At 42.2% G+C, this 17,712-nt stretch overlaps 1 protein-coding gene across 1 annotated transcript in view; it reads left to right on the forward strand.

The window, feature by feature from the left end:
- Nucleotides 1–5,919: 5,919 nt before the first annotated feature.
- Nucleotides 5,920–17,712, forward strand: part of syn3 (synapsin III) — a 256,167-nt gene continuing 244,374 nt past the window's right edge. Inside the window, exon 1 of the mRNA XM_080190986.1 lies at nucleotides 5,920–6,004. The gene's annotated coding sequence lies outside the window, so the exon portion shown is untranslated. The remainder of the gene's footprint in view (nucleotides 6,005–17,712) is intronic.

A 17,712-nucleotide genomic window follows, 5' to 3' on the forward strand; every position in this document is an offset into this window, starting at 1 on the left:
ACACCTAACCTGCATGTCTTTGGGCTGTGGGAGGAAACTGGAGCACCTGGGGGAAATCTTGCAGACATGGGGAGAACAGGCAGTTACCCAAAGCCAGAATTGAACACGGGTCCCTGGGCTAATCCTTGTGCCACCGTGCTGCCCTATTTTATGAAAAAATCTCATGAGGAAAGGTCGGAAAAGTTGGGCCCATGTCCATTAGACTTTAGAAGAATGAGAGGTGATATTATTGAAGCATATAAGACCCTGAGGGTACTTGACAGGGTGAGTGCAGAGGGGATGTTTCACCTGGTGGGAGAGATCAGAACTAAGGACAGCGTTTACAAATAAGGGGTCTCCTGTTTAAGCTGAGGACAAAGAGAATATTTTACTGAGAGTCATTGGTCTATATAATTCTCTTCTCCAGAGAGCAGTGGACGTAGGATCATTGATTTTCTTTAAGGCTGACTAGATAGAGTTTTGATTGACAAGGAAGTCAAAGAGTAGCAGGAAAGTGGAGCTGAGGCCAATCAGATTAGCCATAAACGTATCAAATTGTGGATCAGGCTCGAGGGACTGAATAGCCTACTTCCGCTCCTGACTTGTATGTGCTCTGCTAGTTCTTTGCCTATAGCTAAAATTAGTGAGATTTGAGTCTTTTGAAGCTGAAGGAGACAAAATCAGAAAGGCTTATTTTGCTGAATGTTATTTAAGTGCAATGAATGGATGGGGAGACTTAAATAACTTCAATACTAAATAGACATGAAAGCTAAGACAGGGTGATTGGACCTTGTTGATAACTGGATACTCCTGGGACAAGTGGAACTTGAATAGGGCTAATCAAACAGAGAATTAAGCTGTTCACTTGAAATATAAACAAGAGTTGGTATTATTTTCAACCAGAATTGATAGGAATCGCTAGTAAAGGTGGGAAAGTGAAATGACCAAGTGGTTTTGCTGATTCAGAAGAAGAAATAATGCACTGGAGTATTAAAGTATCATAGAATCCTACAGTGTAGAAGGAGGCCATTCGGCCCATCAAGTCTGCACTGACCACAATCTGACCCTGGCCCTATTCCCGTAACCTCACAAATTTACCTTGCTAATCCCCTGACACTAGGGTCAATTTAGCAAAGCCAATCAACCTAACTCACACATCTTTGGACTGTGGAAGGAAATCAGAGAACCCAGAGGAAACCCACCCACGCAGACACAGGGAGAATGTGCAAACTCCACACAGATAGTGACCAGAGGCCGAAATTGAACCCGGGTCCCTGGCACTGTGAGGTGGCAGTGCTAACCACTGTGCCACCATGTCTAGACAAAAAAAGTCACAAATCATAGAAGTATCATAGAATCTCAACAATGCAGAAGAAGGTCATTCGGCCCATCAAATCTGCACCGATTCTTACTCAGGCTTGCCCTGTAATCCCATGTTTTTACCTGCTAATCCACCTGACCTCTATATCTAAGGGGCTATTTAGCATGGCCAATCATCCTAACCTGCATGTCTTTGGATTGTGGGAGGAAACTGGAGTACTCAGATAATTCTCATGCAGACACAGGGAGAACGTGCAAACTCCACACAGACAGACCTAGGTTCCTGGTGCTGTGAGGCAGCAGTGCTGACCATTGTGCCATGCTATACCTGGTTCAAGTAAACATAATAAAATGTCATAGAATTACCTAGTAGCTCAGAACTAACTGGAAGGCTTTGAGGATTAAACAATTTTAATTTAGAAACCAATTGAGATACTGATATCACCAAATGTGACTATGAAATTCAGTCACTTAGATTCTGCAGATTCATAGTGAAGTGAAAAGAGACAGAAATTCCAAATTAGCTTAGAGATGTACAATATCAAAAGACATTGCTCTGGTAGAATAAAATTTTATTAGTTATCTGTATGAAAAAAGTAATATTGCATGAATGTATAAACCAAGTGAAGACCTCATTTAGCTTGTGCTATGGTGAATATAGTACAGCTTTCACCAAAGCTCAGTACGGATGTCGCAGGGATAAAATTGCCAGACAGCTTATGACCACTGGCCTTGCCTTTTATGAGGCTCGAGCTGCTTGATGGTAATACAGTGAGACTTGCGTTTAAATGGTGAGTCAGTCACACTCCATATTGTTGAAGCATTATAGCTTTGAATAATTTAGTGTTGAAGTCGTTGGCTTTACAAATCTGTCGTCTGTAGCTTCTGGGAGGTGTGGTGTTGTCATGGTAACACAACTTGCAACGTACATTATCAGGTTTAGAAACTGAGGTAGGTGAATTGATGCTATTTGCTAATGCATTGACATGGTGGATCATTCCTGAGACTATAAATTTATCCGTTTGGTTCAAAATTTAGCGAATCTGAAGCGGTTAATGTGACTGCTGCAGAGAAAATTTGTGACAATTTGGAAAATAAGGGCATTAATGTGAGTTTCGAGAGCAGCTGGCTCAGTCAGCCAAACGTGGGTAGTGTGAATTTGTGAAGGTAGAAAATAAAAACATGTAGTATGTCTTAGTGACAGTAAGACCTACAAATATGATAAGTACAAATTGGCTGTAGTGAATGAGGAAACATGAATTAATAGTGTTGTAAAGTGTCAATCCATCCATTCCAGTTCCAGCCTTTTACAAAATAATGAAACCCGCCTCAGCCAATGTCAGGGATGATGTTCTCTGTGGCTATTGCACATTGTCCATCTTTATGCAATGTTTGATATGACTGTCCATGCCATTCATCTCCAGTGCTTCTTCTCCATTGTGCAACTGTGTGATTCTCTGCTTGCTTGATTCCCTTCCCAACTATCTAAATGCAGACAGTGACTGAAATTTTACTGCCCCCATCCGCCATGGGAATCAGAGCGAGTGAGGGGCGGTCAATGGGAAGGTCCATTGACCTTGGGTGGGCTTTTACAGTTTTGGGATGAGCGAGGCTATAAAATCCCACCCAGTATGTCTCCAAACATTTTTCCCATGTTCACCATCTCTGGAAACTGCAATCTCCTGCCAGAGATTTATCCTTGGCCCCTTTGCCTTTCTCACCTACATGCTATCACATGAAAATCAGATGTGTAAATGTTCAACTGAAGGAGCTGATTTCAATGAGTTAAAAAGGGATCTTAGTCTTGTGGGCTAGATGGATTGGAATTAAAGATTGCAGCTAAAGCAATAAGTGAACAACGGGAGGCCTGCAAAGAGGAGACAGTTCGGGTACATATTACAAAAGGTATGACATAGTCACAGGTCACTGGCTCACTATGTCGTTATCAACCAAAAGAAGTTCCTAACTTTAATCTGCCTTTCCTACTTTTCCTCCATGTGGTTGCAACACTTCAAGTGCATGCTGTTTTCCAAGTAAATTTTAAATGTGATGAGTGTCTGACTCAACCACTCCAGCTGCATGTAAACCCTGAGCATACAGCATTTGCTATTATTCAGGGCACATGAAAGATCCTGGGTTTCCCACCTGGCACAGAAATTGGAGGTGATGGGTTTCACTATCCCATTGTTTCTCAAATTCCTTCTTTTTTACTCTGATTATTTGTCTATTTAGTATTGACTCCATGCCTTAAAGCACCAAACACCATCTTCTCCCCCTGCACCGAGTTCCCACATACACCAAATTTTCAACTGCCATTCTGCGAAACAAGCTTCTTCATTTAACATGTCCAAAGATGTGCAGATTAGATGAATTGGCCATGCTAAATTGCTCTCAGTGTTCAGAGATATATGGGGTAAGCCTGGATAAGATGGGTTTTTGGAGAGTTGATGGGCTAAATGACCTCATTCTGCACTGCAGAGATTCTACAATTTTTTTTGTTCATTTGTGGGATATGGGCATCACTGGCTGGCCAGCATCTATTGCCCATCCCTCTTTGCCCTTGTTCAGAGGACAGTTGAGAGTCAATCACATTGCTATGGATCTGGAGTCACATGTAGGCCAGATCAGATAAGGATGGCAGATTTCCTTTCCTAAAGGATATTACTGAACCGGGTGGTTTTTCCAACAATCAACAATGGTTGCATGGTCAACAGTGGAATCTTAGTTCCAGATATTTTTGATTGAATTCAAATTCCACCATCTGCCGTGTAGGGATTTGAATCCAGGTCCCCAGAACATTAGATGAGTTTCTGGATTAATGGTCCAACAATAAGACCATGAGCCCATTGCTTCCCCGCTCTGAGTTCACAGTTCACCAACAACAATGTCTCACAAGCAGTAATGAGATAAATGACAAGTTGACCTGCTTAAGTGGTGTTGGCAAGAAGACCAGGAGAACTCCCCTGTTTTTTTCAGGTAGTGCTGTGGAACCTTTTACTTTCCCCTGAGTGGTATATAAGTCTTTGACTTAATGTTTTGTCTGAAATGCCGCATTCTCTCAATTCTACACTAAAAGGTCAATTTAGCTTATGCTCAAATTTGTCATGGATTCTGAATCTGAATGGGATTTTCCAGCCCTTCTTGCAAGGAGGATCTTCCAGTGGTGTCAAAGTTGATCCCCACTGCGTGAGTGCTTGGTGTTGGGACAGGCGAACCATGAAATATTGCCATTGACTTCCATGCAGCTATGTGAATGAGGGTGGCATAGGGAGTGGGGTGGAAAATTCCAGCATTTACAAGTCTGCAAACAGTGTTCCAATGGTACGACTGTGAATAGTATGTAAAAGTGGCAATAGTTCTGAACAATAGGTAATATTAATTGGCACCATTAGAATGTAAAATGTGGTGACAATATAAGTTGTAAATAGTGGTAGTATTATTCCAAGAGAGTAAAAATTTGAGTTCATCAAATCCCTACAGTACATAATGAGACCATTCATCCCATCAAGTCTGCATGGACTACAATCCCACCCAGGCCCTTATTCCTGTAACTCCACATCCTCCTGACACTAAGGTTAATTTAGCATGGCCAATCAACCTAATCCACACATCTTTGAAGGAAAGCGGACCACCCGGAGGAAACCCATGCAGACACGGGGAGAATGTGCATACTTCACACAGGCACTCACCCAAGAACCGGAATTGAAACTCGGTCCCTGGTGCTGTGAGGCAGCAGTACTAACCACTTCGCCACTGTGTCACCCATTGGGGTGCATGAACTGGTGACAATGAAGAAAGAAAGTGCATTTCTTCAAGGTGCTTACATCAGAAAGTGCTTCAGATAAAAATTGTTTTGAAGTGCAATCAGAGTTTTTAGGCAGGTTGGTACATAGGAGCAAATAGGGGGTCGGATATGGTGAGGCAGAAAAACTTTGAGACAGAGGACAAATACAAATATGGGAGGATATAAATTGATCATTGGAGATGATGGAACAGCAAAGCATTCTGAAGCACCAAATGTCATGTTACAACAAACTGCAGAGGGTCAATTCTTTAAATGGCCATGAAAAGACGAAACTAACCTTGTTGAAGAATGAGGCAAAACACAACTTGTCTGTACTGAGCAGCAGTTCAAAATTTCAAAGGAGAAGAATAATGGGTAAACGGAGGGAGATGGACAGTGGATGAGTCACCAAAAGAAAAGCAGAGGACACAATCCGAAATAAATCTGTGACCTTGTGTTTTATATTTTAAAGCGATTTGTAGTGATAGCAAATCTGACTTGGGATGAGGGCAGCTGCAGGTGTCAGGTCAACATTGCTGGACAGCAAGTAAGAAGGTGATGCTTTCATGTTTTTCTTCCGATAGTTAAATGATTGCTAGTGAGACCCATGCAAATTGCCCAGGTTGTCTTTCTGAATAATACATGTTTGTCTAGTACATAATGCGACTACAGGGAGGGAAGCATCATTTAATTCAGTACATGTTGCAATTGGTCAATAGATTGAAAGGGAGGGGAAGAAATGAAGTCACTCTGCAGGCTCCCAGTTTGCACTGGGGGCGGGGGACGGATAGAGAGAGAGAGAGAGATAGCAAGCAAGCAGTGTGTAAGAGCTTGTAGAGAGAGGTGCACAAGGAGGAGGGTCCCAGCACATTATCCCTTTCATTTCATTGACCGGCACGGGGAGACTACTGTAGTGCAGAGGTGAGGTATGAAGACAATAGCATCAGCATCACAGGTCATGAGTCGAGGGCTTCCTTTGATTATTATGTATCCTGCTGCTGCATATCAGTCCAATTTATTTTCTTTGGAGGGTTTTCTTTTTAAACCTTACTGTACATATTCTTAAGGGTTTACGTGAAGCATGCGGTTTCGTGTTACCTAATGTTTTCACTGAGGCTGTTTGATTTTAATGGGTTTCTCTGCTTTGCTATGGATTGATTTGTTTGTATTGCATGCGTAAGAGAGGATGGAGGTGAACTCGCTGGAAGAGATTAACACTGCTTGTTTTTAGGAGTGGTGTGGCAGGAAGCTGTCTAATTTCTGAAATGATTTGGGGAGGTGGGAGAGAAGATATGATTGTCTCGTTGCTGCTGGGTTCCCCCAGCTCGTTTATTGATGCTCAATGTCCAATTTCAGAGCCATGGCTTGGAGAGGAGAGAGTGAGCGATGTGCTGCTGTCTGTGTGTCTATGTGTGTGGGCGGCTGGGGGTGAGTGCGGTGGTGAGAGGTTGCATTGTTTCTGTCTCCTTGTCATTTATAAGCATTGTAATCTATACGAGACTGTACATGACAGCTTGATGGGGATTAATAAGATGCGGCAATATTGTCCTGCTGACGGCATCTTTAGGAAATTAAGACAGGTTGATGGAACAGAGAGAGAGAAGCGCCTCCTGAATGGGCTGTACTCCCCCTCCAAAATATTTCTTTTTAATAATATTCTATTTTTGAACAGTGTATTCTTTGTGGGGATTACACAAAAAGCAAATGATTTGAAGGAACTCCTGACTGTTTGCACTTTGGATTTTGTCTTTGTTCAGCTGCTCTTGCCACATGTACTCCAACCTGTTACAGTTGTTCAGGTATATTACAGGATGCTTGTTATTACAGTGAGATGAGGGAAACTTCAGTGCATATCAAATTGTAATCCCGGCAAAATGATTTTTCAAAAATTAATCTAGTCTATGTTGACTTCACATTATCAGTCCCCATACAGAAAGAGACAGCCCACAGAGATTTAGCCTCCGATTATCCAATTTTTATTCAGGACGCATCCACTTCATTTTTATTCGGCATGTATTTTCTCTAATCTCTCTGGAATCTCCTTGCATAGAGATCTGGCAGGAAGCCCATTTCCCAAGGGTGGAAATTTACAACCCCGTCGCGGTTGCGGGGACGGAAAGCCGGAAAATGTGGCGAGCCGTTCGAAAGTCTACTGACTTCGGTGGGACCGGAAAATCCCACCGGCAGGAGCGGCTGAAAACAATCTGCCCCAAGTCTCCGGAAATGGTTTTCCTCGGTTGGCCACCGAAAGGACATGAGAAAGACCTGATAGTAGTTTATGCTGTCAGTTTCCTACTTTTCCTCGGGAGAAGTGGCAGGTCAGGGTATCAAAGGAAGCAAGTTCCCATGGTAGTGCCAAGTTCTTACTGCAGTGGCAAACCATGAGTGCGTCCACAACTGAACACACGAAGTTCAGCAGAAACTCAAGTACGCTGTTGATTCCAGTATCATGAATATAGTACATTTCTGATACTGCAATGCATGCTTCAGAATTGATTTCTGTTTAAAGATGGGTAATTTTCAGTGTACGCACTCACAGTATTAAACACTCCCACTATTTTCCCATTTGTGATGTCAGCACACACAAATTGCCAGGAAACATTAGGAAAACATTGTCTATACAATACAAGCAAAACATTCTCACACATTGGGTGACTTGTGGCTAGAAGTTGTACTTATCTGGGTGCCAGAGGTGGGATTACACAGTGAAACAGCTGGTGGTGTGGTCAGTCAGGCTTTGCTGCTGTAATAGGGAATAGACTGGTATCACCAGTAGACCCAATAGATTCTTTTCAAATTTTTGCTTCAAGTTAGCAGGAGGAATATGGTGATGGGGGTTGTATTGTAATTGTGACCAGTTGCACACTTTATCATTAAAATGGTCAAAGATTTTATTTGGGCAGAGATCGCATTCTCCAGAGAAGTTGGATCAGATATGAATAAGTGCAACGTAATATCAGTACATCAGGCCCATTGTACCAGCTTATTCTCTGGATGGTGCTGCAAAGCAAGGAGCACAGAATCAACCAGTTGTGGGTAGAAATGTTTGAATATTGTTTAGTTGTGCAGCAGAGCAAATGAGAGATTCTCTACCTGCATGACAGGCTGATTTCTGATATTCTTTTCTTGTGCCGTTTTAGATGCTTTCTTCCCATGTTGTCTTGGCTTTTATGTAGGGCGGCATGGTGGCACAGTGGCTTAGCATTGCTGTCTCACAGCGCTGGGGACCTGGGTTTGATTCCCAGCTTGGGCTGCTGTCTGTGTGGAGTTTGCACATTCTCCCCATGTCTGCATGGGTTACCCCCGGGTGCTCTGGTTTCCTCCCACAGTCTTAAAGACGTGCATTGACCCGAACAGGCGACGGAATGTGGCGATTAGGGGAATTTCACGGTAACTTTATTGCAGTGTTAACGTAAACCTTACTTGTGACTAATAAATAAACTTAATAAACAACATATGCCTTGTTCGGGGCAGGTTAGCTCAGTTGGTTAAATGGTTATTGTGTGGCTCAGAATAGTGCCAACAGCATGGGTTCAGTTCCTCTGTTTCCGCTGGGGAAGACATGGAACCGGCCTCCTGGCTTGCCCCATGCTTGATGTGGAGTGATGCACCTCAAACTATCTAGCTAATTGTCTCCATCTGAGAGAGGGAGAGATGCCTATGGACCCTCGCAGACTATGTCTAATTCTTTACAGCTAGTTAGTTTCTGCTGGGGTTATGCTTGGCCCTCTTTGCAGCTTATTCTCTGGATGGTGCCGCAAAGGGAGTGATTTGTGTGCAATTGTAATTTTCATCTGAAGGCTTTGTTGAATTCGTTAATCTCAGTTGAGACATCGATAGGGGTATTTTACAATTCACCTTGTCAGTTAAGGACGAGGATGATCCTATGTTTGGCCATTATTCGGTGACTCACACTGATAACTATTGTGTGGGCATCGGATGAGGACTGGGTCATGCTGCTTTCCTCCCTCCATTGTTAAAAGTGTCTCAACACACTAGATTTGCAAAGATTGGGCTTGTAGATCACTGTTCTAGCACAATCACTGCACTTTAAGAGGTGGGGGAATAGCGTGTGCGGGGGAGGGGTGTGTGCGGAAGGAGGAAACAGAAACTGGTACCACTAGGTGTTGTTGATGTTGCAACATCTTCTGTTTTATTTGAGTGCTGCTGTATCGTGCAAGGCAGGTTACCATAACAACATTGCCTTTTACAAAAAAATTCAAAACAAGTAAGCAGAGCGTTTGGGGAAATGAAGTCAGTCGGAGAATTCCGAATCGATATTCCCTGTGCTTTGTGGTGGCAATTTGTTCCTGGGCGGCTTTGACTGGAGAACATGTCATTCGTGCTATTAATGCAGGTAAAAGATTCCAAACCGCGTTTCTGCCGGGCCCATCAGCCTTGCTCCAGAAACCTGGTGAAAGAACTCCGAGGCTTCACATTGCTGCTGGGGTAGGACGGGATTTCCAGCTGCTTGCCAACATTTTCAATAGGGAGCTGTTCACTCAGAACGTGCAAGTCTGCCTAACTTGTGGTTGTTAAATGAGGCGGTGAGACTCTGGGGTAGAAAAGTGGTGCTGAGGTTTAATGGATTGTGGAGCTTTTTCCCTTACGTGACAAATGTGATAATACTTGAGGTGTCTATTTTCTTCATATCAAAAAAACCCAGGAATTTAATCGCAATTCACATACATGCCAACCATTAGTGCCTGAAGCTGACAGTCAGCCACTTGGGAGCTTGGTTAGTACAATTAAGCCCCCATCTTCTGCCAGTCTCAAGCACAAGCAGGTCCTGCCTCCACACTGTCGACCAGGGTGATTATCTCTGTAAACTGTAGGTAGAAACTCACACAAAGAGTTTTGATGAACATTTATAAGGATGGCAATCACAGCCATTAGTGCTCAGTCAGGATGGAAGAAATACCGATGACACAGTGGTTAACACTCTGCCTCATGGCTCCAGATTCCTGGGTTCGATTCCTGGCTTGGGTCACTGTCTGTGCGGAGTTTGCATGTGTTTTTGTCTGAGTGGACTTTCTCCGGGTGCTCCAGTTTCGTCCCATAGTCCGAAAGATGTACTGGTTAGGTGCAAATTCTCCCTAGGTGTACCTGAACAGGCGCTGGAGTGTGGCGACTAAGAGATTTTCAAAGTAACTTTTGCTGTATTATTGTAAGCCTACTTGTGACACTAATAAATCAACTTTGTGGGTGACATGATAGCACAGTGGTTATCACTGCTGCCTCACAACACCAGGGGTGCGGATTAGAGACCCAGGTGCAAATCCCGGCTTGGGTCACTCCAGTGTGGAGTTTCAACATTCTCCCTGTGTGTTCGGGTTTCCTCCGGGTGCTCCGGTTTCCTCCCACAGCCCAAAGATGTGAGGGTTAGGTGGATTGGCCATCTAAGTTGCCCTTTAGTGTCAGGGGACTAAATAGAGTAAATGCATGGGGTTATAGGGATAGGGCCTGTGTGGGATTGTGGTCCATGCAAACTCAATGGGCTGAATTGACTCCTTCTGCATTATAGGGATTCTATGATTCTAAATGGGAGCCTAATTGGTACTTTGCCAACTCGACCTGAGCAGGACTGAGAGAGAATACAGTAGAAAGTGAATAGATAACCAAAGGAGACAGAGATTCAATAAGAAGAGCAGCAAGACTGAAGGTGGAGAATAGACAACACAGAGATAGACTTAAAATGCTGAAAACTTAGCTGAATATTTTGCGGGAGGGTTATACTCTCAAATCTACAAGGAATGTCCCATCAATATTATCCCCTCTTTGAGATTTGAATTTGTCCTTTCAATGTTTCATGTGCTTATTTTTTTTGCTCCAGTACAAGTGAAGGAAAGTCATGTACATCTTGATGTTTAAGTTATTATGTGCAACTGCTTGCTTTTGCCTGTATTTGAGCATTCAGCTTTTTGGAAGCTGGAACAAAGGTTATAGGGGGCATTCAGGAATGTGGAATTGAGGCCACGACCAGCTTAACCATGATCTTATTGAGTGGTGAAGCAGGCTTGAGAGGCCGAGTGGCCTACTCCTCCTCCAAATTTGGATGTTTGTATGCTTTAAAGCTATTGGTTGAGCTGTGTCAGATTTCTAGATTGGCGTGTATGATCCCTTTGCACTAGTGAAGAAAAGATAAACTCGCTGTCCATAATTGACCCTCTATTTGAAAATAAATGTGTTTATTAACCTCAGTCAGGAACCTGGTTGTTCATAAATCAGCTGCTACATTTTCCTATTACAAGGGAAACTGCAATTTGCCTATAATGCACTTTTGCATGTAAAGATGCTTTATAAAGGCAGGTGCTTTCTTCTTTCTTGAACACTTGGACCCATTTTAATGGCAATCACCTACGAGCTGTTAGAAACCACACAGCAGGATCACCTACAGCAGCCCAAGTGACAAAGGGAGGGGATGAAGGAAGCTGACCATTTACAGGAAAATAACGACAAAAATTGAAAACAAAAATTGAATGCAGTAAATCAGAAATGTAAGGGGAAAATTAACAGCAAATATGCAGCAGATCATCGGCATCTTTTAAAATAATACATTTGCCATATCCTGGATCTTACCTTTATAGATGCTAACTGATGCTTATGTTGTTCCAACATTTTTTGTTTTTTCCTTGATCATGGGTCCCGGAAGAATTGAAATGTTCATTATTCACCTGTAAAAATCAAATCTGCATTGGCAATTTGAATTGTGTATTTTTTTTCTGCGTAGTTTAAAAAAAATCAGTGTGGAAACAAGTGCTCCAGAATTCACAACCAATAAGGAACTGTCAAACAGTGAAATATGTAAGTAAGGAATTAAGGTGATATTTTCAGTTTGGTTCAGCTCTCCTTGAAGAGAGGAGTGGCTACAAAATATGTTTGATATACTGCTGTGCATTATAACAGAACAGATTAAAATAGTTAGACGCCCTGTGAGTTTAACCTTTCATCCGATTACAAATGAACAAGGAAGAAAGCAATGACAGTTGGCAGTGTGCAAACCTATACCCTGAACAACTGAAAGGATCTGCTTTTCAAAGTTCAACTTGATACTCAGGATAGTGATATAAGTTCATAAGATATAGAAGCAGAATTAGGCCATTTGGTCCATCGAGTCTGCTCCGCCATTCGATCATGGGGCTCCTCATCCCCATTTTCCTGTCTTCGCCTCATCACCCTTCAAACCATTAGCAGTTAAAAATCTATGTAACTTTTCCTTAAGCTTACTCATTGTCCTAGCATCCACCTCACTTTCTGGCTAGCGAACTCCACAGATTCACAACCCTTTGGGAGAAGTAGTTTCCCCATAACTCCTAAATTTGCTACCTCTCATCCTAAGACTAGGTATAAATTTTAAATTCAAACAGTAAAAAAGCTTATTTCATTTTAAGGATGGATTCTGTTTGACACCATCCTCGATAAATGGGTGAAATACTGCATCCAGTCAGTTTGAAGTAGTCAATAATTATCGATTAAGCTGATAATATGTTATTATCTGAACATTAGATAGTTAATGTCAGGGATATTCTGTACATTTTTACATTCAAAATACCTGATATGTTGGAGTTGGTGCAGAGCAGAGCCACAAGGATACGGAGCAGGACTCGGTGCTCTCACTTACGAGGAGCGTCTCTGAATAAAGCATTTTTTGCAGAAAATAAAGATTGTGAAGCGATGAGCAATGTTTCACACCATGAGTACTTTGGGTCTGGAATGCACTGCCTGGAAATGTAGTGGAGGCAGATTCAACTGAGACATTCAAGTGGGCATTAGATGATTACTTGAATGGAAACATTGTGCAAAGGAATGGCACTAAGCCATGATATTCGATGGAGAAAGTGTGCAGACACATAGAATTCTAGAATCACTACAGTGCCGAAGGAGGCTATTCGGCCCATCGAGCCTTCACTGATAATGATCCCACCCAGGCCCAGCCTGTAACTCTGTATATTTACCCTGCTAATCCCCCTGATATTAATGGACAGTTTACCATGGCCAATCCACCTAACTCGCACATTTTTGGAGTGTGGGAGAAAACTGTGGCACCCAGAGAAACCCATGCAGACACAGGGAGAACATGCAAGCGCCACACAGACAATCACCCAAGCCAGGAATCTAACCGGGTCCCTGGCACTATAAGCAGTACTGACCACTGTGACACCGTGCTGCCCTGGTGGCACAGTGGCCTTCTTATGCACTGTAAAATTCTGTGATTTTGTTTATTCACACGATTAACAGGCTTAGAATAGAGGAAAGGAAGAGTAATTTCTCAATTATATTTTATTAGCTGAGCAGGAATTGCCTAACAATGTAAAGCTTTGGGACAATTCTGTGGCAGGAGTGATTTGTCCAAGTAGGATGGATTGCACTTAAAATAACTCCCTTCACCAGATTCCCTTTATTTACAAACTCCTAAGAGTGCATCAGGTACAAAGTCAGAATCTGGGGTGTCAGTAGCCCTGATGCTCCTCAATATATATACTGGCAAGACTCCCTGATTGGGCAAGCAATCATTTCCTCAATCAGGGAGCTCATACTCCAAGAAGCCTCATTGAAATCATTACAGCATTGCAACTGAACAGGCACCGGTATCCTTGGGGAAGGTTAGTGTTGTGGAAAGGGTTTAAAATAATTTGACAGCAAGGACACCAGGATAAAAGGTTAGAGAGGCGAAACAAGATGCAAGGAGGACTTCATTGATAATGATCCCTCCCAGGCCCAGCCTGTAACTCCTGTTAACCTGCCTGTTTACCCTGCTAAGGGAAATTATACTGGAGTATAGTTCAGATAGGAAACAAATGTGAGGCAGCCTAAAATGGATTTGGAGTGCATGTGGCAAAGTAAATAAGATTGTTGAACTACTAGTAGACGTTACATGGAATTATGACTACAGCGGCAATAACAGACTTGGCTTGAAGAAGGGTAGAATTAGGAACTGAATCACCTTTGGGAATAACAGTATTGATCAAAAGACATTATTCTAACACTGGAGAGGAATGAAGGGTCAAACGAGAATCTATTTCTTTATAATTAAGTAACAGTTGACAGGCTGCTAGGCTACTGGGCGGATAGTGTAGGCCAGGGGTTTGCAACCATTTTGCTTCTAAGGCTTCTCTTCTGTGTTGTGAAAATATCTCAGGTCCCCTGCAAAATAACGCAAGTGCTTTTTCTGTCTAAGTTCTGGTTGTACAAGTAAACAAGGATTAAGTACTTTTGTTTTATTTTCTGGACAGTTGAATGAAGCTGGGCCAAATGGCCTATCTCATCTTGTGATTACCATGATCCTGTGGAAGGGTCCAAGGGGTGCAATCATTAGCACTAAATCAGTTCAATAGACTCGATTAGTCCCACGGTGTTCCAATGAAGGGATTGCAGAAAAATTCTGGCATACTGCAACTGGGAAATTTGAGTTTGTGGCATGGTGGGAAAATGTTCTGGGATATTTGTCTCAGCTTTCATCATAAAATTATAGATAACATATCACAGAAAGAGCTGCATGTTACCAAACCTGCTCAGAACCCAACCCAAGCAGAGATGTTGATAAAGATATTAAGGCTTATTCAATATAACTTTTAAAAAAAACTGTTAGAATAAAAGGTTTCAAGATTCACACAGGACATAGTTGATTTTTAATCTTTTGGTACAGTTACAACCAGCAGTCACAGTGACTCATACAGGAAGCTCTTTCGTGATTTATGAAGCTGGCAACCAGTTTTGTGCTCCTTCAATCAATTTGAAACATTTCAGTATTTATTCAGTTTACTTTCCAATGGCCATTGATTTGAAATCATTTTGGTATTAACAGGAAATGAAAGTGATACAAAGACGTTGAACTGATTTTAAAGATCATCCTTTAATTCCCCATCAGTATTTCTAGCGGCTGCATCGATTTGTATACGTTCTGCTGGGTACTTTAAAGACAGATTAATTCATCCTTGTTTTGTCTCTTGTTGCCTGTGCCAGACTCTGTAATGGTTCCTGTGCTTAGCTCTTAGCTGCAAAGAAACATATTCATTTATACGGTGCTTTCTGTGAATGACAGGACATCGCCAAGCACTTTTGAGCTAATGAATTATTATTGAAGTAAATGCACTATTGTAATGTAGAAAACATGGCAGCCAATTTGTGCACAGATAATAACCACATAATCTAGTTGTATGATGTTGATCGATGGATAATATTAGCCAGGATGCTGGGGCTAACTCCTCTGCTCCTCTGAGATAGTGGCATGGGATCTTTTGCTTCCACTTCATAAGAAGCAAGGGCCTTGGTTTAATATATCCTGTGAAAGTCAGTATCTGGGTTGGGGTCATTATTTTATCCAATATGTACGGGTTGCCATGTTTGATGCAGATGGCTGCCTTTTTTCTTGCCCATCTCAGTCTAGGATGAGAGGTCCCATTCACTTGCACATGTCCACAGACATGTTGCAAATGCACTGCAGGCAATCTGGGTCTGGGTATGTGAGCTTGTCCGTGTCACACTGCAGTAAAAGGTAATGTTGCCATGTTTCCAAATGACCACAGGCAAGGGGCAAAGCTGTGAAGTCAGGCCTTCATGAATAATCTCATGAGGAATTGAACCCTTGCTGTTAGGGTCGCTCTGCGTCACAAACCAGCTGTCTAGCCAACTGGACTAACCACTCTACACTGCAGTGTGCTGTGACATTCATGACTTCTAATAGGCTGTACTGTCTTCACCCTCAATCTTAATTGGTTGCATTGAGCTCATTTCCCACAGTTCCACCCTCCCACTATAAATAAGGGCACAAAGCACATAGCTGGACTGGAGTGTTAATGAGCAGGAAAGTATTGCTGAAACTGAAAGGAGGAATCCACAAGATGGTTGTGGGACTGGCCTTGTTATATAGTGCAGAAACTTGGCAAACTTCAAGAAGAGAGGAACAAAGACTAGATATGAGTGAGATATGGATACTGAGATGGATGTGTGGACTAACTTGGGGGAAGATGCTGAAGGATTGGACAATTGCAAAATGTCCAAAAAAAAGGATCCAATGATAGCCTCAGCAATTATAGCCTGATCAGTTTAACATTGCTGTTGGGGAGAATTCAGTAACAATTTGGAATAGAATTGGTAGTTGCATGGACAATGTAGCTTGATTAAGAAGAGCCAGAATGGAATTCTAAAGAGAAATCATGTTTACCTAACTTGTTGGAATTTTTTTGAGGAGGTAACAAAGTGTAAATGAAGAAATAATGATTTAGATCTTGTGAACAGGGGACAACATCAAAGTTTGCGGATGACAAAACCTGAAAGTATTGTAAACTGTGAGGAGGACAGTGTAGAACTTCAGAAGGACATAGACAAATTGATGGATTTGGCAGATATGTGGCAAATGAAGTTCAATGTAGAGAAGTGAGGTGATGCACTTTGATAGGAAGACTATGGAGAGATGATACATAAGGGGTAAAATTCTTAAAGGAGATGCAGGAGCAGAGGGACCTGAGTGTTTATATGCATAGATCATTGAAATTGACAGGTAGAGAGAGCAGTTAATAAAGTGTATTCTAAGCTTCATTAATAGGGGGATAAAGTACAAGAGCAAGAAGGTTATGCTGAACTTATACAAGACACTAATTAGACCTCAGTCAGAATACAATTCTGGGTGTTGGACACTAGAGGAAGAATGTGAAACATTGAAGTGAGTGCAGAAGAGGTTTACACGAATGGTTCCAGGGATGAAAAACTTCAGTTATGATAGGTTGGAAATGTTCGCCTTGGAGAGAAGAAGGCAAAAGGAGACTTGATAAAGATATTCAAAATCATGAGGGAGGGGCTAGGCAGAGTAAATAAAGAGAAACTGCTCCTGCCTGTAAAATCAAGAGTGAGAGGGCACTGATTTAAAGTGATTTGTGAAAGAAGCAAATATGATGTGAAAAGAAGCCTTTTTCATGCACTGCGTGATTCAGGTCTGGAATGTACTGCTTAGAGGTGTGATGTAAGCTAGTTCAATCGAAGCATTCGAGAGGGAATTAGAAGGTTATTTGACTGGAAGTGTGCAGGGTTGGGGGGAAAAAGCAGGAGAATGACACTAAGTCATTGTGCTTGTTTGGAGAGCCAGTGTGACATGATGGGCTGAATGGCCTCCTTCTGTGCTGTAACAATTCAGTAATTCTGTGAACAACGAGAAAGGACAAAATCAAGAACCAGTACATCAAAGGGTCAGTGATAATTGTAGAAGCATGAATAAAGTAGCTGAGAAAAGATTTGAATGATGTGGTCAGACGTTGTGGAGAGAAAGGGAGGAAATAAGGTATAGTGAGTGATGGAGATGGGAATGCTAGGAAGGAGGCCTAATAGCAGATGGAAGATGTGATAGTGAGAGACTTAACAGCAGGATTGGCAGAGGAATGGATGACTGAAGGGAGACATGAAGGTGGATGATTATCCAGCATTGTGGTGGCCCCAGTAAAATGAGAGAAATGAAAAGGAGGAGAAAGGATGTCACTGAGAATCGGCGATGTGAAGTGGAACTGGGTAAGGAACAGTATCAGACTGAATCTTATTTTTGTTGGATACCTGAGAAATGCCTTTTGAACCCCTGGTTGAGAATCCCTGCTATATAAATAGTGATACCCATGACCCTTCAGCTCACCCTAGCTCAGAAC

Source organism: Carcharhinus amblyrhynchos, chromosome 6 (assembly GCF_965287045.1).
Source record: "Carcharhinus amblyrhynchos chromosome 6, sCarAmb.v2.hapA, whole genome shotgun sequence".
Lineage (NCBI taxonomy): Eukaryota > Metazoa > Chordata > Chondrichthyes > Carcharhiniformes > Carcharhinidae > Carcharhinus > Carcharhinus amblyrhynchos.